Source organism: Balaenoptera borealis (assembly GCF_965194805.1).
Source record: "Balaenoptera borealis genome assembly, chromosome: 8".
In the NCBI taxonomy this organism is placed as follows: domain Eukaryota; kingdom Metazoa; phylum Chordata; class Mammalia; order Artiodactyla; family Balaenopteridae; genus Balaenoptera; species Balaenoptera borealis.
The window spans coordinates 112,108,468-112,131,190 of NC_138865.1; the positions used below are offsets into that span (position 1 = coordinate 112,108,468).

General features: G+C 38.3%; 1 protein-coding gene and 1 long non-coding RNA gene across 5 annotated transcripts in view; one reads left to right on the forward strand and one right to left on the reverse strand.

Annotated features, from left to right (window-relative positions):
• Positions 1-9,906, forward strand: part of LOC309633951 — a 55,137-nt gene extending 45,231 nt beyond the window's left edge. Inside the window, exon 3 of the long non-coding RNA XR_014247780.1 lies at positions 424-9,906. This is a non-coding gene — a long non-coding RNA (uncharacterized lncRNA). The remainder of the gene's footprint in view (positions 1-423) is intronic.
• NR6A1 (nuclear receptor subfamily 6 group A member 1) overlaps positions 1-22,723 on the reverse strand; it is a 217,182-nt gene that overhangs the window by 153,965 nt on the left and 40,494 nt on the right. The window lies entirely within an intron of this gene.

Sequence of the window (22,723 nt, forward strand, 5' to 3'; positions counted from 1 at the left end):
GAAAATTACAAAGCAAATTCCAGCCTACTTCTGTTCTCCTCTCAGGCTGTATCTCAATAGGATCCAACTGGGTGATCCCAAATCTTGCAAGGGGCCTGCCATGGAATAGTCATTCCATAAATGGTTGCCAAATGAATTCCCTTATGTTTTATGACACAATTATGTTTATAACTTATGAAACTCCTTGAAGTAAGCATAGGATACCTTCAAACCATCTGTGCCATAAAGTACAGTTCCAACGCAGGTATAATTTTAATATCTACCAGATATCAGGACAAAGTTATCTTGATTATACTTGCTATAGAACCCCTGAATTTACACTGTAGCCCAACTTCCCCTCCTACTCTTCAGACTAACTAAATCTACTGAAAAATACATGCACAATCAATCAAAATCACATGCCCCTTTCTCTTCTCTTCCCAGTACAGTGGGTCCTCCGTATCCAAGATGTGGAGGACCAACGATACTGCACCATTTTATATAAGGGACTTGAGCATCCTCGGATTCTGGTGTCCAAGGAGGATCCTGGAATCAATTCCTGTGGATACCGAGGGACAACTGTAAATAGCTGAGGCAAAACAGTAGAGTAAAAAAGAAATAAATGGTTTGGGATAGTATGGAGTTAGAAAACCTGAATTTAATTCCAATTTCTACCATGGTTATGTGTTCTTGGACAAGTGAGTCACCTCTTAAGCCTTAATTCTCCATGAAAAGAGACTAAGTATACCTCTCCTATCTTCACAGTATTGTTGTGAGGCCTCAGAGAGAGCACAGTGAAAAAATGTGCTGCAAACAGCACACCGCAGTACAGCCCAATGCATCCTGGTCTTTGACGGTACTACTCCATGGCTTATCCCCACTTTTAGTAGATAAGATTCCCTGACTCCCCAAACTCTCACCTACTTGTCAACCAGAAGCACGTATTTGCAAGATGTCTAGCTGAGGTTATTAATCTATAACCTGGGGCTGAATGCAGGCATTTTTCTGTATATATGTGTCACCAGCATAGACAGTCCATCAGAGCCACAATCTATTTATTTAGGTCTTTGTAAACTTCTCTCAGAAATATTTTAGTTTTTAGTGTACAAATCTTACACTTCTTTTGTTAAATTTATTCCTAAGTATTTTATTCTTTTGATGCAATCGTGAATGGAATTGTTTTCTCACTTTCATTTCTGGACCGTTGCTAGCTATAAAAATACAACTGATTTTTGTATATTGATCTGGTATCCTGTGACCTTGCTAAACTCAATTAGTTCTACTTGTTTTGCGTTTTTTTTTTGTGAATTATTTAGGATTATATATAGGATTATGTCACCTATGAATAAAAACACTTTTAAGACATCCAATTTAGATGCCTTCCTCCCTAACCCCCACATTACTGTACTAGCTAGAACCTCCAGTGAATGTTGAAAAGAAGTAGTAAGAGCACATTCTTACCTACCTTATTCCCAATCTTAGGGGAAAGGTACTTATATTTACCCAATTAAGTATTATGTTAGCTTTAGGCTCTTCATAGATGCCCTTGGTCAAATTGCAGAAGTTGCCTTCTATTCCTAGTTTGTTGGGAGATTTTGATCGTGAATGGGTATTGAATTTTGTCAAATGTTTTTCCTGTGTCTACTCGGATGATCATGTGGGGCTTTTTAACCTTTATTTTATTAGACTTATTTTATGGCCCAGAATACTCTTAGAGACTGTTTCATGTGTACTTGAAAAGAATGTATATTCTGCATGCAGTATTCAATAAACGTGAGCTATGGTAAGTTGGTTGATTACTTCTCAATTTGTTATAAGCCTATGGTTATTGTTGATAGTTTTATTCAGCTTTACAGTTGCTTTTTGGGGACAGGCTGTGTTGACCTTCTCACTCACTCATGCCAGAAATGAATCTCCTCCTCAGATATGTTTTTACAAATCTCACAAGTGATAAAATCCTAATCTTGGTGAAGCCAAACAGCTAGTCTGAATTCCAGTCTATTTTCCTGAAATCAGACCCAAGTACCATAACAAACTGCTCAAATACAACTCAATCCCAAAATACACTTAGGAGGAAAAACTTCCTGAGGAAGGCAGAGGAATAAAGTTACTCTGGAATACTGGAATGATTTTCAAATCCCAAAGGCAACAATACAAAAACTTGAATATCAAAGATTTATCTTCAGTTTCCACTACCAAAAGCCCTAACTGTTGGAGTCACTAGTACCTTCTATGTGTGTATACAATCTGAACCAGCCCCAGAGCCAATCATGGCTAGGGCGAGAGTACCTGGACAGCCTCAGATCTTGTCACCAGGTAGGTACTCAAATAGGTGTTATGCAGTGAGGTACACTGAGGGCTACAAGCGGCCCTGGCCACTGCAATTAAGCCATCAGCACGCTTATAACTCCCAGCCAATAACTGAGTGGTTTTAAAGTATCTTTTCTACTTGCCAAACTTCAAGCATCACCTAATGCCTGGATTTTCACTGCAGTTGCCAGATCCCCATCCTTTCCCACCCCAGGGCTAGCAAATAATTCCTAATCAACCATGCCCCTGAATTTGCCCTACCTTTGCACTATCCCTCAAATACCGGACTTAATGGGGAGTGTCTGCAATCTCCATGCTACCTGTTTCCTGACTGAAACTATCATATCAGAAAATTTGTCTGCTCTATTAATATTCTCCTTAGAATGCACCTGCAGCTTCTACTGAATAGTCAGTGGCCATAGCCCCAGGTAAATGGATATCTGGACACCAAGCTGGGTTTATGCTCTTTCCTGAGTATTTAAGATTTGAACACAAATGCTTCAGTTAGTCTGTGTTGAGCATGGGTGCTGGAAAGACATGACAAGGCAGGGCAAATCAGGGGTAGTCATCTTCCATCATGGACACAGAAGCAAAGAGTATCAGTCTGAACGAGAAGTGAAATATGAAACAGAAGCACCAGAGAAGCAGAGATAAGCCTCCACAGAGAGATGGGAAAGAAATCCTGGTCTTGCTCCTTCATGAAATCCAACTGAATGCTCCCTCCTTGGGCCCCAAGAGAAACCCTGTATTTTCCACCAATGTCCCCATTTTAAACTAGCTTAAGGAGACTGTCTTTCTTACAATTTAACTACTTGAGTCAACACCTCTGGTTTTCCTCCCTTGCTACCAGTCTATATTTCCCAGGCACCAGCACTGTGCACACACTTTCGTGTGTTACTTCACCATAATACAGCTCCCTGTGTTCAACTCATGTTTTTCTGACTATGCCAAGTTTCTTTACAAACCTCTAAAACTAGATCATATTCTCAAAGCTCTAAAGTTTTCTTTGGCTATGATGAACAGGGAATGAAAGGCAGTGTGGTCTTAACCTTTTAGCCTTAGCTTCTCATCTGGGAACTACCACCTACTACATTGGGTTGTGATGGGGATTATAAGGTGAGAATAAAGTGCTTAGCACGGCATCTGACATATGGCAAGCCCCACTAATGGTAGGTCTTTTCTATAATAGCTTGATTAAACTTGTACATACTGAACAATAGGTAAAAATCATATCACTAATATTTAGGATCTAAATGGCACCAAGTATATCAAGAAAACTAATCAAGAGTAATTCCTGCCAGGCAGCAATCTTTTCACATGACAGCACTACATCACTAACATGTGAGCAGCCGTATCAACTCCCAATCAACATCTATTTCTTCCAAACTTGTTTCTAGTTCCACTGTTCTTTTGAAGCTTTTCAAATTACCCTGTTACCTTTCATCTGCATTTGTAGGATCATTTCCACTAATTTACCAATGTTGCTTTTGAGGTTTGTTTGCTCGGTGATATTTTTATCCAAGGTATTTCAAAAGAGAAAACAAAGGTCAGAGGTTGAAACTAACTGGTCAGACTTAACTTATAAAACTTAAGAGAATATATTTTTGGTGAAAGATAATTAAGGGTCAAAATTATCATGATTAGGAAAGGTGACTAAGGTATTTTAAGTTTTTGTCTAACAAAACCTCTCACAAAGAGAAAGAGAGACAGAGAGAAACAAAGGGACAGAGACTAGATTTCACAGTTAAGATTATCTTGATGAAAATGATGTTTAGGGCCTGGCTTTTATTGCATCTTAGTTATGTTGAAAAATTCTTGGACAACTGAGATGCTGAATAATGCACACACGAAAAAAAATCAACAAAAATCCCAGCACAAAATCATTACATAAAGGATTTTACTTCCTTCTCGATTACCCTTCAACATAAGGAAAAACAATTCCTAGAAGAATCATTTGTTGTTAGACTCATGTAACAAATAATTCTGTCAATAGGACTGATCACATGAGTAGTAATTCTATCAACAGTATTAGAGCCATTATCATAAACATCTGCGCATACATAGTGAAGACACACATTCACACACACAATGGTGAGATTTTGCTTTAAGTCACAGAAGACATACATTTTTTCTATTTCACACCTAGCTCCAAAGGCCCATTGCACTGAGCCTTCTTCTAGCTAGCCTGTGGCTGTTTTCTACCTTCTCCTCCTCCTTCCCAATCTTTTAGCCCCATGATTCTCAAGGTATGAATTTAAAGGATCCTCATGGTATATTAATCCAACTTTCATCCATCTTATGAGGGACTGATGTTCAGTTCATGTCTACTTATGAATAAAGGCTATAAGTAACTTGTTAATGGACTGTCAATAAAATTTGGTGTTTATAAACTAAAAGTAACAAGAGACTCTTTAGCATTCTACTAATAAGCCTGGCTGTCACAAAATGGGTGGCAATGGTGCAAAGATCCTACTGCAAACACACACATAAAATCAACTGGAAATCTTGCCGTTCTCTGAACTCCATTATCACTGTTGAGGGAATTAGTGGTAGTTTTCAATTACTGTTATTCTTGCTTTTTAATCTTCATTATGACTCATTCAGCATCATTGTTTTCAAATTAGTTTGATACATGCTGTGTATCATAGTACACCAACAGTATGCTTATTTAAAAATTTTCTAGTACTGTAATTAGACTTTGACATGTATATGCTATGTTTCAAATACGAACCATACCTCAATTGCTAATGCACATTTATCATCCTCCCTCCAAATTTATTTGCACGTAATAGTCCACTGTCAATGAATTTTCAACTGGAAAGCAGGAATAGGAAGGTTAAGTAGATAATGGGGTCCTGCCTAAGTCAGCTGTGTTCCTAACCTACGTAAGTCACTGAGGTCAAAAAAGTTGGCATCCATTGCCATAATCAAGCAAGCTGCAACAGGCTGCCAGGTCACTCTGCTTCCAGCCTAGTTGTCCTCCCAAACCTTTTCTCTTCTTAACTACTTCAGGGAGCATTAGAACTCACCCCACCCATCATCTTTTAACTTTCACAGACTGATAATTCTATTCATAGCTTCTTAGAATCTTACATCCCCTTAAACGACCTTCTTCCTTCACTACTATCTTAAACAAATCCTCATTCAGGAAAATTTCTGTTCTCCCAATTTCCATTTTTATAAGGGAAACCCACACTTCGACTATAACATTCACAAAAACTCTTCTTCACGCCCAAGGAAAGAAGTCTCAGACCCAAGGGACAGCAGGGAGCTATTGATGCCTCTTCTTGCAGTCTCCCTGGAAGTAGATTATCAGCTCTTGGATATAAGAGCACATCCTTCTTGCCCTGACTCCCCAAACTCAGATCTCTTTGCATTAACGGTCAGCTCTATCACCTTTCCCCCCCATCCCCCAATATTCAAAAAAAAAAGCAACTGGATAGCCACTGAATAAGCCAAGATTTTGAAGTTTGAGAGGCAATGGAAGGAAGGCAGCAGAATGGATTCCCATATAATATTAATTAGAGTTTCCAAACATGCTCTTAGAATGAGCTAAAGGCTCACTCCGTCTCTCATATCTTGAGGGCTAGCAGTATTACTTTTCAGAAAATCTTGGTTTTCTGTTCCGTTTAATTATGAGTTTTACAAGCATTGTTTCCCATTTTTCGGTCTGATTGCTTGCTCTTGGCTCTTCAGTTAGGGCCTGTTGCCACCTAGTGGACTAAGTGGGAATAAATGCCAATACATCATCACAGCCTCCCACCACTGTGCTCTCAGAAGAGACCACTAGATGGAGACTTCAAATTTGAAGCAGAAGGAGGGTGCCTAAACCTATCTAGAAAACCAGTTAGTTGGTGTAAGACTACACAAAAAACTAATAAAAACTCACACAAGTAAAAGCGAACGTGTCCAAAATGCCACTGAGGTTAAGGATATAGGCTTTGACTCTTTTGAACATAATCACAAAAATCTACAATAAATATTACCAAGTTGAATTACCAAGACTCCATGTTCCCAATGCAGAGGGCCCAGTTTCGATCCCTGGGCAGAGAACTAGATCCCACATGCATGCTGCAACTAAGAGTTCACATGCCACAACTAAGGAGCCCACCTGCTGCAACTAAAACCCAGTGCAACCAAATAAATAAATAAATAATTTTTTAAATCCACAGTTTTTGAAACATACATAACTTTAAAACAAAACAAAACAAACAAACAAAAAAAAACAATGTGGCATAAAGACAGACATATAGACAAAAGAAACAGAACAGCAAGCCCTGAAATAAGCCCTCACCTATATGGTCAATGACTGTCAACAAGGTTGCCAAGACTATTCAATGAGGAAAGGACCATCTTTTCAACAAACAGTGACGGCAAAACTGAATATCCACATGCAAAAGGATGAATGTGAACGTCATCTTATACCATATTATACAAAAAATAACTCAAAATAGATCAAAGACCTAAATGTAAGACATAAAACTTTTAGAGGAAAACAAAGGGGAAAAGCTTCCTGGCACTGGATTTGGCAATGATTTCTTGGCTATGACATCAAAGGCACAGACAACAAAAGAAAAAATAAGTAAATTGTACTACATCAAAATTTAAAACATCTGTATATGAAAGGACACAATCAACAGTGAAAAGGCAATCATAAATTGGGAGAAAATATTTGCAAATCATATATCTGATAAGGGGTAATATCCATAATATATAAAGAAATCTTAAAACTAAAAAAACAAAAAACAAAATAACAACAACAAAAAACCTGATTAAAAGATGGACAAAAGACTTAAATAGGTACTTCTCCAAAGATGATATACAAATGGCCAATAAGCACATGAAAATACATTCAACAGAATTAATCATTAGGGAAATACAAATCAAAACCACAATGAGATACTATTGGGTGTGTGTGATACTATCAAAAACACAGAAAATAGGAGGATGCAGAAAAATCAGAACGCTTGTACACTGCTGCATGGGATTGTAAAATGATACAGCCACTGTGGAAAACAGTATGGTGGTTCCTCAAAAAATTAAAAATAGAATTACCATATGATCCAGCAATTCCAGTTCTGGCTATATACCCAAAAGAACTGAAAATAGGGACTTGAAGAGCTATTTGTACACTCCATATTCATAGCAACATTATTCACAACATCACAATAGCTAAAAGCTATAAGCAACCCAAGTATCCATCAACAGATGTATGGATAGACAAAATGTGGTACATAACAAACAATGGAATATTAGTCCATCTCAAAAAGGAAGGAAATTCTGACATGCTACAACATGGATCAACCTTGAAAACAGTATGGTAAGTGAAAGAAGTCAGCCACAAAGGGACAAATACAGCATGACTCCACTTATATGAGATACCTAAATTAGCCAAATTCATAGAGACAGAAAGTAGAATGGTGGGTGCCGGACTCTGGAGAATGGGGAAATACTGTTAATGGTTACAGGTTCATTTTTGCAAGATAGGAAGAGTTCTGTGGATGGATGGTGGTGATGGTTTCATAACAATACTAGTGTGGTACTTAACGGCACTAAACTGTACACTTAAAAAATGGTTAAGATAATAAATGTTTTGGTCTGTATATTTCACCACAATTTTTAAAAATAAATAGTAAGAAAAAAACTATCGCTAACATCATACTTGATAGTGAAATATTGAACTCTTTCCCTCTAAGATCAAAAACAAGAATGTCATCCTCAACATTTTTATCTACTATTGGAATGCAAATCTTAGCCAATGCCATAAGGTAAGAAAACTAAAAGTCATAAACATTAAAAAGGAAGAAGTAAAATTGTCTTTATTCATAGCTGTACACATAAAAAGTCCCAAAGAATTTATTTTTAAAAGTTACTAGAACTAGTAAACAAATTTAACAATGTTGTATGATACAATCTCAATATACAAAAAAAAAACGGCATTTCTATATACTAGCAACAAACAATTGGAAAATAAAATTTTTAAATAATACCATTTACTACAGCATTAAAAAAAATATTACTTAGGGATAAATTTGAAGAAAGATGCACAAGATCTCAACACTAATCTTTTAAAAACATCACTGAGAAAAAATAAAGGAGTTCTAAATAAGTGGGAAAATATACTGCATTCATAGATTAGAAGACTCAATTCTAAAATGACAACTCATTTGAATGACAACTCAATGAAATCCAATCAAATCCCAGCAGGCTTTTCACTAAAAAAAAAAAAAAATTTTTTTTTTGATGAGCTGATTCTAAAATGTAAAACGAAATTAAAACAAAACCAAACAAAACCCTAGAATAGCCAAAACACCTAAAACAACTTTGAAAAGGAAGAATGGAGTTGGAGGACTAACACCATCCGATTTCAAGATTTACTATACAACTATAGTATTCAAAACATTGTGGTATTAGTGAACACATAAGTAGGTTAATGGAAGAAAACAGAGTCTACAAGTAGATCATACATATAAAGATCAAATTATTTTTCAGCAAGTGCATCAAAAATTCAATGAGGAAAGTCTTGTTGTCAACAAATAGTGCTGAAACAAATAAATATTCACATAAAAAGACTTTGATTCCTATCTTACACCATACAAAAAAAATTAACTTGAATAAAGCTAAACCATAAAGTTTCTAGTAGAAAACATAGACTAATACCTTTGCAATCTCAGGTTAGGCCAAGATTTCTTAGGGAGGATACAGAAAGAATTAATCATAAAAGAAAAAATTAATAAATAGAACTTCAAAAAAATGTAAAACTTCTGCTAATCAAAAACCATGTCAGGGCTTCCCTGGTGGCACAGTGGTTGAGAATCTGCCTGCTAATGCAAGGGGACACGGGTTCGAGCCCTGGTCTGGGAAGATCCCACATGCTGCGGAGCAACTAGGCCCATGAGCCACAACTACTGAGCCTGCGCGTCTGGAGCCTATGCTCCGCAACAACAGAGGCCACGATAGTGAGAGGCCCGCGCACCGCGATGAAGAGTGGCCCCCGCTTGCCGCAACTAGAGAAAGCCCTCGCAGAGAAACGAAGACCCAACACAGCCAAAAATAAATAAATAAATAAATAAATAAATTTTTTAAAAATCATGTCAATAAAGTAGAAGAGAAAGCCACAGATTGGGAGAAAATATTCACAACATATATATATGATGAAGGACTTGTATCATAATAAAAAATATCCACAACTCAATAACAGGACAAAGAACACAATTTTTTTTAATTATCAAAAGACTTTGAATAGACACTTCTAAAAGACAAAATATGAATGGCCAATAAGGGTATGAAAAGATAATCAATATAAATAGTCATCAGGGAAATGCAAATTAAAGCCACATCAGGGGGCTTCCCTGGTGGCGCAGTGGTTGAGAATCTGCCTGCCAATGCAGGGGACATGGATTCAAGCCCTGGTCTGGGAAGATCCCACATGCCGTGGAGTAACTAGGCCTGTGAGCCACAATTACTGAGTCTGCGCATCTGGAGCTTGTGCTCCGCAGCAACAGAGGCCGCGATAAGGAGAGGCCCGCGCACCGCGATGAAGAGGGGCCCCCACTTGCTGCAACTAGAGAAAACCCTCGCACAGAAACGAAGACCCAACACATCCATAAAATAAATAAATAAGAGATTAACCAAGATGGCGGAGTAGATGGACGTGCTCTCACTCCCTCTTGCGAGAACACCAGAATCACAACTGGCTGCTGGACAATCATCGACAGGAAGACACTGGACTTCACCAAGGAGGATACCCCACGTCCAAGGACAGAGGAGAAGCCACCGTGAGACGGTAGGAGGGGCAGAATCAGAGTAAAATCAAATCCCATAACTGCTGGGTGGGTGACTCACAGACTGGCGAACACTTATACCACAGAAGTCCACTCACTGGAGTGAAGGTTCTGAGCCCCACGTCAGGCTTCCCAACCTGGGGGTCTGGCAACGGGAGGAGGAATTCATAGAGAATCAGACTTTGAAGCCTAGTGGGAATTGATTGCAGGACTTCGACAGGACTGGGGGAAACAGAGACCCCACTCTTGGAGGGCACACACGGGATAGTGTGCGCATCGAGACCCAGGGGAAGGAGCAGTGACCCCATAGGAGACTGAACCAGACCTACCTGCTAGTGTTGGAGGGTCTCCTGCAGAGGCGGGGGCTGGCTCTGTTTCACGGTGGGGACAAGGACACTGGCAGCGGAGGTTCTGGGAAGTACTCCTTGGCGTGAGCCCTCCTAGAGTTTGCCATTAGCCCCACCAAAGAGCCCAGGTAGGCTCCAGTGTGGGGTTGCCTCAGGCAAAACAACCAACAGGGAGGGAACCCAGCCCCACCCATCAACAGTCAACTGGATTAAAGTTTTACGGAGCTCTGACCGCCACAGCAACAGTCAGCTTTACCCACCACCAGAGCCTCCCATCAAGCCTCTTAGATAGCCTCAACCACCAGAGGGCAGACAGCAGAAGCAATAAAAACTGCAATCCTGCAGCCTGTGGAACAAAAACCACATTTACAGAAAGATAGACAAGATGAAAAGACAGAGGGCTATATACCAGATGAAGGAACAAGAAACCCCAGAAAAACAACTAAATGAAGTGGAGATAGGCAACCTTCCAGAAAAAGAATTCAGAATAATGATAGTGAAGATGATCCAGGACCTCGGAATAAGAATGGAGGCAAAGATTGAGAAGATGCAAGAAATGATTAACACGGACCTAGAAGAATTAAAGAACAAACAAACAGAGATGAACAATACAATAACTGAAATGAAAACTACACTAGAAGGAATCAATAGCAGAATAACTGAGGCAGAAGAACGGATAAGTGACTTGGAAGACAGAATGGCGGAATTCACTGCTGCAGAACAGACTAAAGAAAAAAGAATGAAAAGAAATGAAGACAGCCTAAGAGACCTCTGGGACAACATTAAACACAACAACATTCGCATTATAGGGGTCCCAGAAGGAGAAGAGAGAGAGAAAGGACCAGAGAAAATATTTGAAGAGATTATAGTCGAAAACTTCCCTAACATGGGAAAGGAAATAGCCACCCAAGTCCAGGAAGCGCAGAGAGTCCCATACAGGATAAACCCAAGGAGAAACACGCCGAGACACATAGTAATCAAATTGGCAAAAATTAAAGACAAAGAAAAATTATTGAAAGCAGCAAGGGAAAAACAACAAATAACATACAAGGGAACTCCCATAAGGTTAACAGCTGATTTCTCAGCAGAAACTCTACAAGCCAGAAGGGAGTGGCATGATATACTTAAAGTGATGAAAGGGAAGAACCTACAACCAAGATTACTCTACCCGGCAAGGATCTCATTTAGATTTGATGGAGAAATCAAAAGCTTTACAGACAAGCAAAAGCTAAGAGAATTCAGCACCACCAAACCAGCTCTACAACAAATGCTAAAGGAACTTCTCTAAGTGGGAAACACAAGAGAAGAAAAGGACCTACAAAAAAAACCCCAAAACAATTAAGAAAATGGTCATAGGAACATACATATCGATAATTACCTTAAACGTGAATGGATTAAATGCTCCAACCAAAAGACACAGGATTGCTGAATGGATACAAAAACAAGATCCATATATATGCTGTCTACAAGAGATCCACTTTAGACCTAGGGACACATACAGACTGAAAGTGAGTGGATGGAAGAAGATATTCCATGCAAATGGAAATCAAAAGAAAGCTGGAGTAGCTATACTCGTATCAGATAAAATAGACTTTAAAATAAAGAATGTTACAAGAGACAAGGAAGGACACTACATAATGACCAAGGGATCAATCGAAGAAGAAGATATAACAATTATAAATATATATGCACCCAACATAGGAGCACCTCAATACATAAGGCAACTGCTAACAGCTATAAAAGAGGAAATCGACAGTAACACAATCATAGTGGGGGACTTTAACACCTCACTTACACCAATGGACAGATCATCCAAAATGAAAATAAATAAGGAAACAGAAGCTTTAAATGACACAATAGACTAGATAGATTTAATTGATATTTATAGGACATTCCATCCAAAAACAGCAGATTACACGTTCTTCTCAAGTGCGCACAGAACATTCTTCAGGATAGATCACATCTTGGGTCACAAATCAAGCCTCAGTAAATTTAAGAAAATTGAAATCATATCAAGCATCTTTTCTGACCACAACGCTATGAGATTAGAAATGAATTACAGGGAAAAAAACACAAACACATGGAGGCTAAACAGTACGTTACTAAATAACCAATAGATCACTGAAGAAATCAAAGAGGACATCAAAAAATACCTAGAGACAAATGACAATGAAAACACGACGACCCAAAAGCTATGGGATGCAGCAAAAGCAGTTCTAAGAGGGAAGTTTCTAGCTATACAAGCCTACCTCAAGAAACAAGAAAAATCTCAAGTAAACAATCTAACCTTACACCTAAAGAAACTAGAGAAAGAAGAACAAACAAAACCCAAAGTTAGCAGAAGGAAAGAAATCATAAAGATCAGAGCGGAAATAAATGAAATAGAAACAAAGAAAACAATAGCAAAGATCAATAAAACTAAAAGCTGGTTCTTTGAGAAGATAAAATTGATAAGCCATTAGCCAGACTCATCAAGAAAAAGAGGGAGAGGACTCAAATCAATATAATCAGAAATGAAAAAGGAGAAGTTACAACAGACACCACAAAAATACAAAGCATCCTAAGAGACTACTACAAGCAACTCTATGCCAATAAAATGGACAACCTGGAAAAAATGGACAAATTCTTAGAAAGGTATAACCTTCCAAGACTGAACCAGGAAGAAATAGAAAATATGAACAGACCAGTCACAAGTAATGAAATTGAAACTGTGATTAAAAAATCTTCCAACAAACAAAAGTCCAGGACCAGATGGCTTCACAAGTGAATTCTATCAAACATTTAGAGAAGAGCTAACACCTATCCTTCTCAAACTCTTCCAAAAAATTGCAGAGGAAGGAACACTCCCAAACTCATTCTATGAGGCCACCATCACCCTGATACCAAAACCAGACAAAGACACTACAGAAAAAGAAAATGACAGACCAATATCACTGATGAATACAGATGCAAAAATCCTCAACAAAATACTAGCAAACAGAATCCAACAACACATTAAAAGGATCATACACCACGATCAAGTGGGATTTATCCCAGGGATGCAAGGATTCTTCAATATACGCAAATCAATCAATGTGATACACCATATTAACAAATTGAAGAATAAAAACCATATGATCATCTCAATAGATGCAGAAAAAGCTTTTGACAAAATTCAACACCCATTTATGATAAAATCTCTCCAGAAAGTGGGCATAGAGGGAACCTACCTCAACATAATAAAGGCCATATATGACAAACCCACAGCAAACATCATTCTCAACGGTGAAAAACTGAAAGCATTTCCTCTAAGATCAGGAACGAGACAAGGATGTCCACTCTCCCCACTATTATTCAAAATAGTTCTGGAAGTACTAGCCACGGCAATCAGAGAAGAAAAAGAAATAAAAGGAATACAAATTGGAAAAGAAGAAGTAAAACTGTCACTGTTTGCAGATGACATGATACTATACATAGAGAATCCTAAAACTGCCACCAGAAAACTGCTAGAGCTAATTAATGAATTTGGTAAAGTTGCAGGATACAAAATTAATGCACAGAAATCTCTTGCATTCCTATACACTAATGATGAAATACCTGAAAGAGAAATTATGGAAACACTCCCATTTACCACTGCAACAAAAAGAATAAAATACCTAGGAATAAACCTTCCTAGGGAGACAAAAGACCTGTATGCAGAAAACTATAAGACACTGATGAAAGAAATTAAAGATGATACCAACAGATGGAGAGATATACCATGCTCTTGGATTGGAAGAATCAACATTGTGAAAATGAGGGCTTCCCTGGTGGCGCAGGGGTTGAGAATCTGCCTGCCAATGGAGGGGACACGGGTTCGAGCCCTGGTCTGGGAAGATCCCACATGCTGCGGAGCAACTAGGCCCGTGAGCCACAACTACTGAGCCTGCGCGTCTGGAGCCTGTGCTCCCAACAAGAGAGGCCGCGATAGTGAGAGGCCCCCGCTTGCTACAACTAGAGAAAGCCCTCGCACAGAAACGAAGACCCAACGCAGCAAAAATAAATTAATTAATTAATTAATAACATTGTGAAAATGACTATACTACCCAAAGCAATCTACAGATTCAATGCAATCCCTATCAAATTACCAATAGCATGTTTTACGGAACTAGAACAAATCATCTTAAAATTTGTATGGAGACACAAAAGACCCCGAATAGCCAAAGCAGTCTTGAGGGGAAAAAACAGAGCTGGAGGAATCAGACTCCCTGACTTCAGACTATACTACAAAGCTACAGTAATCAAGACAATATGGTACTGGCACAAAAACAGAAACATAGATCAATGGAACAGGATAGAAAGCCCAGAGACAAACCCACGCACCTATGGTCAACTAATCTATGACAAAGGAGGCAAAGATATACAATGAAGAAAAGACAGTCTCTTCAATAAGTGGTGCTGGGAAAACTGGACAGCTACATGTAAAAGAATGAAATTAGAATACTCCCTAACACCATACACAAAAATAAACTCAAAATGAATTAGAGACCTAAATATAAGACCAGACACTATAAAACTCTTAGAGGAAAACATAGGAAGAACACTCTTTGACATAAATCACAGAAAGATCTTTTTTGATCCACCTCCTAGAGTAATGGAAATAAAAACAAAAATAAACAAATGGCACCTAATGAAACTTCAAAGCTTTTGCACAGCAAAGGAAACCATAAACAAGATGAAAAGACAACCCTCAGAATAGGAGAAAATATTTGCAAACGAATCAACGGACAAAGGATTAATCTCCAAAATATATAAACAGCTCATTCAGCTCAATATTAAATAAACAAACACCCCAATCCAAAACTGGGCAGAAGACCTAAATAGACATTTCTCCAAAGAAGACATACAGACGGCCACGAAGCACATGAAAAGATGCTCAACATCACTAATTATTAGAGAAATGCAAATCAAAACTACAATGAGGTATCACCTCACACCAGTTAGAATGGGGATCATCAGAAAATCTACAAACAACAAATGCTGGAGAGGGTGTGGAGAAAAGGGAACCCTCTTGCACTGTTGGTGGGAATGTAAATTGATACAGCCACTGTGGAGAACAATATGGAGGTTCCTTAAAAAACTAAAAATAGAATTACCATATGACCCAGCAATCCCACTACTGGGCACATACCCAGTGAAAACCGTAATTCAAAAAGACACATGCACCCGAATGTTCACTGCAGCACTATTTACAATAGCCAGGTCATGGAAGCAACCTAAATGCCCATCGACAGACGAATGGATAAAGAAGTTGTGGTACATATATACAATGGAATATTACTCAGCCATAAAAAGGAATGAAATTGAGTCATTTGTTGAGACGTGGATGGATCTAGAGACTGTCATACAGAGTGAAGTAAGTCAGAAAGAGAAAAACAAATATCGTATATTAACGCATGTATGTGGAACCTAGAAAAATGGTACAGATGAACCGGGTTGCAGGGCAGAAGTTGAGACACAGATGTAGAGAACAAATGTATGGGCACCAAGGGGAGGAAAACTGTGGTGGGGTGGGTATGGTGGTGTGCTGAATTGGGCGATTGGGATTGATATGTATAAAGTGATGTGTATAAAATTGATGACTGATTAAAAAAAAAAAAGCAAAAAATAATAATAAAAATCAAACTCATAAAAAAAAAAAAAAAACTCCCAACAAACAAAAAGCCCAGGACTAGGTGGCTTCACAGGCGAATTCTATCAAAAAAAAAAAAAAAAAAAACCACATCGGTCCCATTACCTGCTCAATACAATAACTAAAATTTAAAAGTTGGCAACACCAAACACTTACAAGGATGTGGAACTATTAGAACTCATACTACTGGAATTGTAAAATGTACAATTTGGAAAACTGGCAATTTCATAAAAAGTTTAACATACATCTACCATCTGACCCAACAATTCCTAGATACGTTTAGCGAAATTAAAATATATCCACAAAAACCTTGTACAAGAATTTTCATAGCTGCTTTATCATAATAGTACAAAACTAGAAACAGCCCAGGTATCAACAGATGAATAGATCAACTATGATATAGTCAATTGAATACTACTCAGTAATAAAAAGAAATGAATTACTAATACCTGCAACAACATGGATGAGTCTCAAACATTATGCTGAAAAACACTAGACACAATAAAGCACATGTTGTATGATTCCATCTATAAGACATGTCAGAACAGACAAACTAATCTATCATGACAGAAATCCGAAGTTATTGCTTCTTGGGGCAGAATAGTGGGATCAACTGAGAAAAAGCATAAGGGAATTTTCTGAAGGGATGGCAATGTTCTATATCTTGATGAAACATGAATTACAAGGGTACATGCATTTGTGAAAACTGCTTGAACGTTACACTCAATATCTGTGTGTTTCACTGTATGTAAATCATACCACTATTTTAAAAAGATAAAAAGTACACTGGCTTTGGAATCACACAGGCTTCAGGTCTGCCACTTGGCAGCTCTGCGACCTTAGCCAAGTGTTAAACTGTCAGTTTCCTTATCTGTAAAATGGGGAGAACAAGAGTTGAGAACAACTTCATAGAGTTGAAAGAATAAAGGAGACAATGTTTTAAAACCATTAGCATACAGTAAATGCTCACTAAATATTAGCCCAAAAAGTTAGAAACCCTTCATCATATATTTCAGCAACGAAGAAACATGCAGTAACAGCTAGAGCAGCTAAATACTTGGCAATTCACATATACTATCTAACTTGTTTTTAAAAACAACCCCTAATAGGGATTATTACTGTTTTATGCATGAAGAAACTGACCTTCACAGGTTGCCTATGGTCACTTAGCAAGGACTGGCAAAAGCCAAGATGCAAACTCTCATGTTCTTTCCACTGCACCACACTGTGTCCATTAGGGTCACTTTCAGCAACATGACCTGCAACTGCCAGGACAGCACAATTCATATGAGAAGCTTACTTAAGGCTCCCTACATTCTTGATAGCAGGGTAAAAAGGAGGCCAATTCTGATAGCTTGATTACTGAATGGAGGCAGGGCTGCAAGCAGAAGCCTGAAAATGCTGCTCTAAGCTTTTACCCTGTTTTTTGGCTTCAAGATGGTTCCTGATACTTGAGGATACAGGTTCCCATTCCTTAGAGCAATTTCAAGATAAGAGAATTCTGAATGTAAAATCTATCATCTAAATGGGAAGCTGTAGCCTGGGCGACTCAATTTGACAGAATAGTTTGGAAGCTTGGCAGCTGAAATGAGAGCCACAGATTTTTAAAAAAAAAATATATCTCATTTCTTAATACAAGAGCCTTGTTAAAAAAAATTAAGGGATAAAACCTGGTGGTCCAGTAGTTAGGACTCCGCACTTCCACTGCCGGGGGCCCAGGTTCAGTCTCTGGTCAGGGACCTAAGATCCCACAAGCTGCGGTGTGGCCAATAAATTAATTAATTTATAAAAATTAAAACAGAAATAGTGAAAGTTACTCTGTGATACCACCTGCCCAAAGAAATCACTGTTAACTGTTCGGTGTATCTTCTTCCAGACTAAAATTTACCTTCTCCTTAACGATTCTATAGTATTCCATTACATGGATAACTATAATCCATTTTAGTCCCCTATTAAACTTTTGAGCTGTTCCTTTTTTGCTATTACAAATGCTGAAAAGAGTATCTGTGAATATACATTTTGCACAACTTTCATTTCTTATAGGATAAATACCCAGATGTACTAACGGCTAAATCTGCAAATTTAAATTTAAAAATTTTTAATTTTAAACCGCTAAATCTGCAAGAATAAACCCGAACATTTTTAGTTGACAGATATTGTTAGATTATACTCACAGACTTCCCATTTTCCCACACCTTCATCTGCACTGTTAATTATCATTTTTTAATGTAGGAACTGCAAACTCAAATGCCTAGAGAAGACTGGAAGGAAACATAAATGGATGAAGGAGGCCATGTGGGTTTGTGACAAACCTGAGTGTGCATGCTCATTTAAAGAGGGCAGCCACTACTCTGTTCCAGCCAACAGATGCCATGTATCAACAGAAATCCAGGCCCAGTGCTGGACCATCCAATTTATCAAGAAGGCCAGAAATGGAAATTTTTATGAAACTCTTGCAGGTTTTAAATGTTGACAACTAACATGCTTTTATTTAAACATCCAGTTAGTCAAACAAAATACATCTATAAGCCAGACTACATTTAGCACATGGAATTTTGTGCTAAGGTGAAAACAATATAACACTATTTTCACTGTGAATCTTATTATTCATGCAGTTTATCCTTTCCTATGCTTATCAACAGAGGATATATCTATTCAATTTTGGTTCATACTGTCAGCACCCTTCAAAGAAAGATGCTTATCTTTTCTTTCAGATTCAAATCTACAACAACAAATACTGGACCAACAAAAAAAGGATATGTAACTTCAGATACAGAAGCTAAGAGTCTTAACTGACCTGTATGCCCAGAAAAGGCTTATGAAGACTCATTGGGAACTGAATTGCTATACTCTCCTCAACATACTTAGAGAACCCCAAGATTTTAAGAGAAAACACCAATTTGCAAAACTATGTATATCTGAAGAGAGTGGCTTTAATAATCCAGGGTTTCCCTCCATTACCTAATACATTTGCCTAACAGCAAATTTTCTCCTTGGTGAGACATCAGAAAAGGAAGAGAAGAAATCCCACACATCCACTTCGTTATCATATACTAAATGTAAACAACCACTTTCAGCTTTTTTTTTTTTTTTTTAAATTTATTTTTATATTTATTTTTGGCTGTGTTGGGTCTTCGTTTCTGTGTGAGGGCTTTCTCTAGTCGTGGCAAGCGGGGGCCACTCTTCATTGCGGTGCGCAGGCCTCTCACTATCACGGCCTCTCTTGTTGCGGAGCACAGGCTCCAGATGCACAGGCTCAGTAGCTGTGGCTCACGGGCCCAGCTGCTCCGCGGCATGTGGGATCCTCCCAGACCAGGGCTCGAACCCGTGTCCCCTGCATTGGCAGGCAAACTCTCAACCACTGTGCCACCAGGGAAGCCCCAGCTTTTTTTAAAAAATGAATTAAGGCACAGGTTTATAGGAATCCTTCTCTGCTCTCAAAATGTTACTGCAATACTGGTCCCACAGAAATAATTTCAGCAACCTATCTAATTTCAGAGTTTCTTCTCATTCCTTCTTAGTCATCCATTGCATATCTCCAGACCCAGATGTTCAAGCATTCCCTGAACCCACCATAGATAATGGCAGAGATCCATGACTATCCAAGGATCCAACAAGAGCCTTTGAATGCAACTATCTTTTCATCAATTGTAAACAAGTCCTAAACTCTTGGCTCCATAGGGAGTCTCTATCAAGTCAGTATAAACTCTGAAATAGGGGCAAAGGTCAAGGGGATGAAGCTCAGCCTAAACTCTGGATCTCATCCCACCCCCACCCTGTTCAAAAGAATTCTTATCAGAAAGGAACTCCCCAGCAAAAGGCCACATTCAGGAGATGTGATCTTGCAGTGATCTAGCAGATTCAGCTGAAGCTTTGGAAGCAAGCCTCTTGGAACTGTTATGAATGTGAAATACCAATATCACATACAGAATGTTGTGAAGGAAAGGTGACATAAAGGGGAAAACCAAGGGAACTTATCTTATGAACTTATCTTCATTTGTTTCAGGAAAGAACCTGTTTGATAATACATAGTGGAATAATCCTGAACCTCAGAAGAAATCTCTGGGAACCTATTCCACAGTGAATTACTCTACTTTACATCCAAAATAATTCTAATATATGCAAAAGAGCCCAAATGACACTTAGAAAACAGTCTTTATTCTGTACATAAAAGGCCCCGTTATATATGTTATAAATCCTTATACTGCCTTAAACTCTTCCATTAGCATCTGAGACTTGTCACAGTCAAGAGAGCTAGAAACAGGATAGAAGATTCATTAAAACAGCAGCTCTGAAGTCCCAGATGTTTCTCCACTGTCTACTTTGGGGTGAGTCATTTAATCTCTCCAGGCCTTAGCACTCTCATCTGTTAGAATAGGAATAGTATCTTTTCAAACAGGTTTTATGAGTGCTTAACAAAAAATGCACATGAAGCATTTAATGTGTAATAAATATTAGCCATTATTATTATTACTACTATTATGTAGTAAAAGCCACATATCATCAAGTTTTGTGTCTGTCGTTCCTGACTAAACCAGAGTCCCTTGAGGGCAGGAACTGAGTCATAGGCTTGGCACACACATCAAAGGGAAAAAGAGAAATGGGGAGGGAAGGAAACAGTGGACTAGGTATTACAAAGTCAAACTTAAATTTAGATATTTTATATGCTATAACCAACCCTTCTCACTCCCACTAAATATGTTCAAAGTACCTAGTACATAAGGAATACCCAATAAATGTTAATTTTCTTTGATCTCTAACACCCAACCTTAAGTTCATTATCTGCAGACCAGACTTGGGTTTATACGAACTGTTTTCTGAGATCAAAAATTGTGACATATAGTTTGACAACTAGGAATAGACCCATAGGACATAGTACAGAACGTTGGAATTTTGGAATGAACCTATGGGTAACTCTAGCTGAGATGTACATTTCTCTTTTATAGCTTGAAGGATCCACAAAAAGTCTCCTTGGGATCCCAAAACACTGGACAGATGAATGCAAAGCCAGAGCAAACTAGTGGTGTTAGGCTGTCTTATTCTGAAGCTGTTTTTTAAATTGCCTGTTCATCCCACATCACTCATGAATCTCTGCCTGGTGGGCATCTATCAGTATGGCAACAGAGAGGAAAGATTAATTTAACTTTCAAGTCTCTTCTAAAATGCTCATTTATCCAGGTCTTTGCTCAGCAGGGGAAAATATATACATATGTGTATGTATGTATGTGTGTGTGTGTGTGTGTATGTGTATATATATATACATATATAGATATAGATATATATCTATATCTATCTATCTATATATATATATGTGTGTGTGTGTGTGTGTGTGTGTGTGTGTGTGTGTGTGTGTGTGTAAATAAAAGCCTGAGTCAGCAAGAATCCCAAGTATGCAGTCTTTTAAAAATGCTGGGACTTCCCTGGCGGCGCAGTAGTTGAGAATCCGCCTGCCAGTGCAGGGGACATGGGTTCAAGCCCTGGTTCGGGAAGATCCCACATGCCGCAAAGCAAGTAAGCCGGTGCACCACAACTACTGAGTCTGCACTCTAGAGCCCGTGAGCCACAACTACTGAAGCCCGTGAGCCATAACTACTGAAGCCTGTGAGCCATAACTACTGAAGCCCATGCACCTAGAGCCCATGCTCTGCAACAAGAGAAGCCACTGCAATGAGAAGCCCGTGCACTGCAACGAAGAGTAGCCCCTACCCGCTGCAACTAGAGAAAGCCCACACGCAGCAACAAAGACCCAACACAGCCAAAAAATTAATTAATTATTTTTTAAAAGTATCATAGGATTTATAAATAAATAAATAAAATAAAATGGTAATGGCAGGTCTTTAATTACACAAATTTCTTCCTCAGCATGCTCTCTATAAGACCTTGCTACTGACCAAAGAGAAAGTGCATAATCTGAGTATTTATTTTAAATAAGCAGAGGGTTAACTCCTTTAGTTTCCTAAGAGGTTAAATAAATGGGTTGGCAGATGGTCATTTTGGTTACCTGCTGCTGGTTGGGTGAAGGGACCCAAAACACCCTAACAGTCAACCAGATGGTAAGAACAGTCTTGGCCAGCAGTACATGAGCTCCACTCCTTTGAGGGAACTATTTACTTGAAGCAGTAACTTACACCTGCTAACATCTGGAATGATTTATCTTTGTGTCATTAGGCAACACAGGATAGTTTAATTGAATAAAGTGGTTACAACAGCCGTTAGGTACAGAAAGACTGAGAATTTCAACGTTATGCTATATAGCCTAGAATAGTATACACTTAATAGTGTTTACCATTTGCCAAGCATTGTTCCAAATGCATATATTACTTCCTTTAATCTCCACAATAGCCTTGTGAAGTAGAAGTACTTTTTTATTGTCCCCATTTAACAGATGAGAATACTAAGGCACAGAGAGGTTAAATAACTTAGCCAAGATTACAGAGCTAGTAAATACTGAAGCCAAGTTGAACTCAAGCAATCTTGAGCCAGAGTCCATGCTCTTAATTCTGAAGAGTTTTGGCTTATATAAAAAGCTAAAGGGCTCACTTGAAATGCAGACAAAAAATTTATATAAAACTATGTTCACTGTGGCACTATTTATAATGTAGAAAAAACTGCAAACAACCTAAATGCCCAACAATAGGTAAATGGTTAAATAA